At 45.8% G+C, this 8,193-nt stretch overlaps 1 long non-coding RNA gene and 1 other non-coding gene across 2 annotated transcripts; both read right to left on the bottom strand.

Annotated features, from left to right (window-relative positions):
• Nucleotides 1-4,940: 4,940 nt before the first annotated feature.
• Nucleotides 4,941-6,596, bottom strand: LOC136764815 (uncharacterized). The gene is made up of 2 exons (XR_010821242.1): nt 6,220-6,596; nt 4,941-5,852 (listed from the first exon to the last, which is right to left on the bottom strand). It is a non-coding gene; the product is annotated as an uncharacterized LOC136764815 (long non-coding RNA).
• Nucleotides 6,097-6,165, bottom strand: LOC136765513 (small nucleolar RNA SNORD31). Its single transcript, XR_010821702.1, has one exon. It is a non-coding gene; the product is annotated as a small nucleolar RNA SNORD31 (small nucleolar RNA).
• Nucleotides 6,597-8,193: the final 1,597 nt, after the last annotated feature.

The raw sequence follows: 8,193 nt of genomic DNA on the forward strand, positions 1-8,193 counted from the left end.
TAAAGATTTTACAGATGACTGTTTTTAAAAAAGATTTTAAAAACGAATCTTAATTGTTTTTAAAGATTTAGTTGTTTTTAAATCACATTGTTTAGGGATTTTGGTATAGTTTTGTTATATTTTGTTGTCAAATACATTGACCGTTTTGGGTTTAATTTAAAATGCATTAGACCTTTTTTGTTTTTTATTTTTTCCTTTTTAATTGTTTCTTTATTTTGTTTAATGCATTTTCAGTTATTTTCAATGTATTTGACCTTTTGTTGGTGGGCAGTTTTTGCTTTTATCACGTTTTTTTGTTGTTGTTTTGGGCACGTTTATTTTAAAGGTAATTGTTTTTGTTCTTGTAAAAATCACAAAGATTTTAAAAATTTTAAGTGATTTTAAGAATTGATTTTAAAAGATTTTAATCACAAGTATTAAAAATTTGAATTGTTTTTTTTATGAAAATGTAAAATACTACACCCAATAAAACAGTATCAATGTGCATAGTGTGAAGTCACCGGTGAGAGCACAGTCAGTCTTGACCTATCTTGCAGGGGTTCAAGCAGACGTGATTTTCCTACAGGAATGTGGGATCCCTTTTCGCTCCAGACATACCAAGCTGGAGGAGCTGTGGCCTCACGGTCCATCCCTGTGGAGCGGCTCTGATGAGAATCGGTCTGACGTAGTGGCCGTTCTCATTAAGAACAAGCATGTGTTGGTGAAGGGGTCCTCGGTGGTACGAGTGGGTAGAGCTCTGCATTGATTTTATGTTCGCTCGTGGGTTTTCCTGCACTGCAGTTTCTCTGACTCCGGTTTTCTTTTCCGACCACCAGCTGTTCTCCTGCACACTGGACCTTTCCTCAAATTTTTCGGTGGGGCGTGGGATATGGAAGTTGAACTCTTCCCTAATGGATGACAAGTGGTGGGAGATGGTGAAGGGTAGGACCAAGACTTTCTTTTTAGAGGCAGGGAGAAAGAAGAGGGAAAGAGACAGAAGGGTCGTTAGGGGGCTTCAGAGGCGCCTCAATAGGTCTTTTCGATTGAGGGAGGGGGGTTTTGATTTTATGACAGAGATTAGAGAGCTCAGAGAGGAGATGAGCACTGTTTTTAATGAACCTAGTTGGGGGATTATTTTTAAGAGTAGGGTGAGGGAGATAGAAGAGGGGGAGAAGTGCTCACGGTTTTTCTTTAAGAAGATTTTAGGTAGCGGGGGACTGATGACCGGGCTGACGAGAAGGGACGGCTCTGCGGCCTCCATCACCCCTGAGATGTTGGCGGTCGCAGAGGAGTTTTATACTGACCTGTTTGGCACCAAGGACGTTTTAGCAGCCAGCATGACCGAAGTTTTAGGGGTTTTAGAGTCGAGTGTAGGGGACATGTCAGTTTTAACGAAGGAATTGACGGTCAGTCTCCGGACCTTCAAGACAGGTAAGGCTCCAGGAGTGGACGGCCTTACGCTGGAGTTTTATCAGACCTTTTGGGACATTTTAGCTTCGGACTTCCTGACCGTTTTTAAAGAATTTGAGGTTTTAGACCGGTTACCAGATAGTTTTAGATTAGGGATAGTCAGGCTTTTATATAAGAAACATGATCGGTCGGACCTGAAAAATTGGCGACCGATCACCCTTTTAAATCAGCATTTTAAACTTTTTAGTAAACTGCTGACCCTGAGGATGAGGACGGTTTTAGAGGACGTGATCCGCCCAGATCAAACCTGTGGAGTGCCGGGGCAGAGAATCACAGACAGCCTGTTGCTGGTCAGAGACACCATCTGTTTTGCGAGAGACAGAGGAATCTGTCTAGCAGTGTTAAATTTAAACTTTGAGAAAGCTTATGATTGGGTCTCGCACCAGTACATGTTTGCTGTACTGCGAAAGATGAGCTTTCCTGACAGGTTCCTAGCCTGGGTGGGTCTGCTCTACCGGGATATTGAGAGCAGGATAATCATTAACGGGTTTCTGTCCAAAGCAGTACAAGTCAACTGCGGTGTCCGTCAAGGCTGTCCGTTATCATCTCTTCTGTTCATGTGCAGCATCGAGCCCCTGGCACAGTGTTTGAGAAGGGACAAAGTGATCAGTGGGTTGGGTATTCCGGGGAGTCGAGGACAGGATGTAAAATGTGTTTTATATATGGATGATGTGAACGTTTTATGTACCGACCTTTTATCTATCCACAGGACTCTTGACGCGACCGACAGGTTCAGCTTGGCCTCAGGGGCCAAGCTGAACAAGGACAAGTGTGACTTGTTGTTTGGGACGTGGACGAGGACAGAGACGGCAGGATTGACTAGGACTGTCCGGACTGATGCAATGAAGATCCTCGGGGTGCAGTTTGATGCACAGGGCAGGGGTGGTTGGACCTGGGAGGGGGTGGTGAACAAAGTAAAGACCAAAGTGGGCTTTTGGAGATTACGCAAGCTGACGATAGAGGGCAAGGTTTTAATTGTAAAAGCCATTACTTTACCCATTTTATTGCACTATTCTATGGTTTTTATGCCTCCCAGGTCTGTTTTAACAGTTTTAAACCGTTTGGTCTTTTATTTTCTATGGGGGTCTAAGTGGGAGAGATTGCGGAGGGAGGTTGTGTGTCGAGGAGTTTTTAATGGGGGGAAAGGCCTACCAGATATTTACCGGTTTTTAATGATAAAGTATGTGTCTGTGCACCTGTCCTTGTGTGTCTCGTCGGTATCCAAAGCCTCCTTTTTCGCACGGTACTTTCTGGGGTCTTATCTTCGACACTTGAAACTCATCCCTGTCCCGTTGTCTGTCCCTGTGTCTTTTATTTGCCTTGTTTTTATTTGATCCTAAAGAATTTTATTAAAAAAAGGTGATATGGAGTCATGCACTGTGGACATTTTAACTGACCACAGGAAATTGTCTCTTTTTGTCCATGGGATCCTGCCGGTCAGAGCCGTGATGCACTCCTGGAAGCTGTGCAAGACCCCTAGATGTCCTTTTCAGGGCTGTGGGGCAGACGAATCCATTCTCCATCTGCTCTGGGAGTACGCCACTGCCAGGGCTTTCTGGAGAGAAACCACGCCAATCATGCAGTGGTTTCTGCTAGGCAGAATTTTGTAAGGATTTTAAACTCGTGGACTGTTTTAAGTTTATTAACCACAGGAGGCCGGTTTCGTATGGCACAAGGGGGATTGGCCACAGGCCCCAAGATTTGACAAGATTTCAGTGGAGCAGTATAGGGACAGATATAGGGAATGGCAGACCTTTTACGATTTCGAGGAGGATGGCTAGGGGGCTTCAGAGGCGCCTGAATAGGTATTGTTGCGGGAGGAAGGGTTTGATTTTATGGCCAAGATTAGAGAGGTGAGAGAGGAGTTGAGCACGTTCTTTGAAGCACATAGTTGGGGGGGATATTTTTAGGAGTAGGGTGGGGAGGTAGAGGAGGGGGAGAAGTGCTCAAGGTATTTTATTTTTTAAAGAAGATTTTAAGTAGCAGGGGACTAATGACTGGTCTGACGGAAAGGACAGATCTGTGGCCTCTACCACTCCAGAGATGTTGGGGGTCGCAGAGGAGTTTTATCGGGACCAAGGACGTTTTAGTAGCCAGCATGACTGATGTTTTAGGGTTTTTAGAATCGAGTGTAGGGGACGCGTCGTTTTTTAATTGCTGATTTGACCTTGGACTAACTGACTGACAGCCTCCGCACCTTCAACACTGGCAAGGCTCCAGGAGTAGACAGCCTTCCGATGGGATGTTTTAGCTTCGGACTTGCTGACTTAAGGAATTTGAGGTTTTTGACAGGTTGCCGGATAGTCATTGTCAAGCTTTTGTATACAACTTTTTACCAAACTATTAACCTGGAGGATGAGGACAGTTTTAGAGGATGTGATGCAACCGGATCAAACCTGTGGAGTGCCGGGGCGGAGGATCACTGACAGCCCGTTGCTGGTCAGAGATGCCATCTGTTTTGCGAGAGACAGAGGAATTAGTGTTAAATTTAGATTTTGAAAAGGCTTACGATCGGGTCTCGCACCAGTACATGTTAGCTGTACTGCGAAAGATGGGCTTTCCTAACAGGTTCCTAGCCTGGGTGGGAATGCTCTACCGGGATATTGACAGCAGGATAAATCATTAACGGGTTTCTGTCCAAAGCAGTGCCAGTCAACTGCGGTGTCCGTCAAGGCTGCCCTCTCTCCCGTTTATCGGCAGCATCGAGCCCCTGCCACAGAGTTTGAGAAGGGACACAGTGATCAGTGGGTTGGGTATTCCGGGGAGTGGAGGACAGGATGTGAAATGTGTTTTACATATGGACGACGTGAATGTTTTATGTACTGACCTTTTATCAAGCAACCGTCAGGTCCAGCCTGGCCTCGGGGGCCAAGCTGAACAAGGACAAGCCTGACCTGATGTTGTTTGGGATGTGGACAAGCACAGAGACCGCAGGGTTGACTATGACCGTCCAGACTGACGCGATGACAATCCTCGGGGGTTCAGTTTGATGCACAGGGGAGGGGTGCTCAGACCTGGGAGGGGGTGGTGGTGAACAAGGTGAAGAGAAAGGTGGATTTTTGGGGGATTACGATGATTGACAATGGAGGGGAAGGTTTGTTAAAGCCATGATTTTACCCATTTTATTACACATTTCCCCAGTTTGTCTGCCTCCCAGGTCGGTTTTAATTGCTTTAAACTGTCAGGTCTTTCATTTTCTGTGGGGGTCAAAGTGGGAGAGATTACAAAAGGAGTTGGTGTGTAGAGGGTTTTTTAACAGGGGGGAGGAAGTGCCTACCAGATTTGTACATGTTTTTAAATGATAAAGTATGCGTCTGTGCACCTCTTCGGTGTCAAAAGAGTTTTTTTTTTTTTTGGCACGGTACATTCCAGGGTTTAATCTTCAGCACTTGAAGCTCGTCTCTGTCCCGTTGTCCTTTGACCTTCTATGCTTTTATCTGATTGTAAAGCTTTTTTTTTAAAAGGAACACGAGATGGAGTCCTGCACTGTGGACATTTTAACTGACCATAGGAAAGGTTTTATTTTTGTGCAGGGGAGAGTGCAATTGTGTCCAATAAGAGGGCTTACGGTAGGAGATACCCGGGCGGTGTGGAGAAACGCGACCCATCCTGCCCTGCTGAACAGACCTCAGCTAATTCGTGGCCCATGGGATCCTGCCGGTCAGAACCGTAATGCACTCCCGGAATTTGTACAAGACCCCTAGATGCCCTTTTCAGGGCTGTAAAGCATCCAAATCCATCTGCTCTGGGAGTGCGCTGCTGCCAGGGCTTACTGGACAGCACCAATCACGCAGCCGTTCCTGCTAGGTGGAGTGCTGGACGCACGACTGGTGCTGTACGGGGCGAGCCACTTCCGCTACCCGAGTCAAGACTATGCGTGGCTCTGGATTGTCCTCAACTGCCTCAGGGAGGCTCTGTGGACCGCAAGGAATGTACCGATTCACAAATCAAAGACTTTCCCAACACAGTTGGTGATCGAGATGGCCACATCCTCCACGAGTGCGTATGTGCAAAGAGACGTCCGGAGGAATGGACAGGAACACACGCAGAGGTCACAGCAGTTATCCGGCTGGCCGGGCAGGGTCTCAAGGCTCATCGGCGTCGGCTTTCGTTTTAGAGACAGGGAGAAGGAAGAGGGACTGAGAAAGGAGGGTCATTAGAGGGATTCAGAGGCACCTACAGTGGTATTTTGTGTTACGGGCACATAGGGAGGTGAAGCTAAGCGCGCTGGTGTGTCCTGGGCTTAAGACTTGTGCGGGTTTCATCACGGGGACCGAGACGAGAGTGGGCTGTAACAAGCAAACCGGAGCAGCAGAAGTCAGGACCTCATCTGTGAGTTGAGCTGTGGGCTGAAGAGGACGCATTCCCCGGGGCCCAAGCGTCAACTGGCAGCGATGACAGACCTGCGGCGAAGGAGGAAGTCATCACAACCATGTCTAAAGTGGATTTGGACATTTTGGTTTTACTTAAAATTACAATGTTCCGTCCCCTTCCTGGGGTGGCATCTGTAAAAAAAAAAAAAAAAATGTAAGCTTTGGCAACACTGGAGCGGCTTGGCGTCTGTGGGGTTAGAGTAGTACCAGTCAGTCACCAGACTGATCACTGACTTCGGGAAGACAGTGGGGGAGAAACATTAACATAGAGAGACTGTGGTCAGAGTACCTAACAGTCATTGACATCAGACTGGGGCGGTAAAACAGGATCATCCCTCCACAAGACTATTTGGAAGAGCATTTATACAAAATAAGCCAGAGTAAGACCAGGACTAACCACTCCAAACGAACAGTTTCAGCCACATCCTCACCAGCTCAGCCAGAGGGTCCAGGTGAGAGCAGCTGCAGGGTCCTGCCAGGGCAAAGGGAACAGAACAGAATAGCAGGTCTCTGATCAGTCCCCCAGAAACAGCCCACCTCCTACCACCCCCCACACCCACAGGGTCTGTGAGGCAGAGGGTCAGAGAGGGGGGCAATTCTAGGATTTGACCCTCAGCAGGGCTCAGCCCCCAATGAGAATGTGAGATGTAACATTCCCCAACACAAAAACACCACAATTTTTTCATATCACTTGTCTGGATTACCTGCTAACTTTCTCACCTGGTGCTTGCTCTCGCTCTCCCCATCTGTGGCCTCTCCATCCCCCTCTCTCTCTCCCACTTCACCAGTGGCCACTCCCTCCTCCTCCTCCCTCGCTTTGTACAAACAATCCCAAGCAAACATACCATTTACTAGAAAATAAATATTTTAAATGTGAAGGGGACTGAAAGACCTGAGGTCAAATTTAAATACAATAAATGACATATCAGCTCTGCATAAATATTCAAGTGGAATATATGTCTCACACACATTTCTTTGAATGGAATATTTAAATGTTGTATAGTTCTCTCTCTCTCTCTCTCTCTCTCTCTCCCCCTGCACACCCACTTTTCTGGTTCCTCGTGCAAAACGCATTGAACCACTCTCTCACAGTCCTTTGCATATCCCAGTATGGTATGCGGAGGAAGCGGTGACATGATGATGCTTGGCCCCGATGCTTGGTAACTCCACCCTCCAAAGGAGGAAGAGGAAGTAAAGAAGCAAGGGCTGAGCCAATCCACATGCACATCCGAGACACTGCCCTCTGCTGATTGGACATTATGCACCTTTTGTTTAGAACGGTTTAAAAATGCAAACCCAGAAGATACCTGTAAGAAAAGCCGTTTGAACCCGAGACCGCCTCGTGTTCGCTCTGTTCTTCCGGGCCGGCCTGATTAAAAGACTTCTTTTCCATTTGCAACAACTCCTGCGCTGCCGTTTTCATCAATTTAAGAGGGTTTCTTCAGGGACCCATGACTGGAATGATACTACCTTTTCTCAATAGAGCAATACACTTACCAAGGGTATAAAGTTTCATTGTAAAAGGGTGCAACGATTTTTGCACCTCCAACAACGAGTTGTAAAGATAGCATCCCTATAATACAAGTACAGTTGTATCATAACTGGAATGATACTAGCTTGTTTCAACACCCCTTGATGTATTCCAATCTACTGAATAACTTGGATAGTTACTTGTGAGCCTAGCCTTGAAAGAGGACTCGGATCTATTTCTGGTCCACTTCATATGTGATGTGGTCTCAGTCCACTTACCATTCACACGATTGTTCTTTGGGAACACAGACCACCAGTTAATACAAATTAATAGCTATGTATATAATAAGTAATAATGGTATTTTGGTCATTAACAATATAAAATTATATGCTTTGCATTTTGCACTATTATAATTTATGGTTTATGTATGCTAATTTCATATAATTTCAATAAGGAATTAAATGGATTTAACAAAATATACGGTTTTCACACTTGGTCCTTTTTAGCCATATGAACTATATTACTCACTACCTTAGACATGGAACGAGGAACAGGACTGGAAATTAAGGTCACCTGATCGCCCCTAGCGAGTATTTTGAAGGCAGGGTGAGTTGCAAATATGAATTGTTGCCACCTGGCAAGCAGCATGTAGTCAATTAAAAACAAATACAAACTTTCCCCCCGTGATTTATCGCAATGCAGCGAGTTTTGCTAGACTGTTGCTCCTTAAGCATTTTATTTCATGCTGAACTCCACCTTAAGGCTTTCCTCATCTGTCCTCGCACCGCATTTGATGGCTGATCTGTGTATAATAACAACCACACACCAAAAGTTCTGGTGCTGATAATTATTTATGCATCAATCGATATGTGAATACTTTTTGACTGAAGAGCTCACCTA

Source organism: Amia ocellicauda, chromosome 12 (genome assembly GCF_036373705.1).
Source record: "Amia ocellicauda isolate fAmiCal2 chromosome 12, fAmiCal2.hap1, whole genome shotgun sequence".
Classification (NCBI taxonomy): Eukaryota; Metazoa; Chordata; class Actinopteri; order Amiiformes; family Amiidae; genus Amia; species Amia ocellicauda.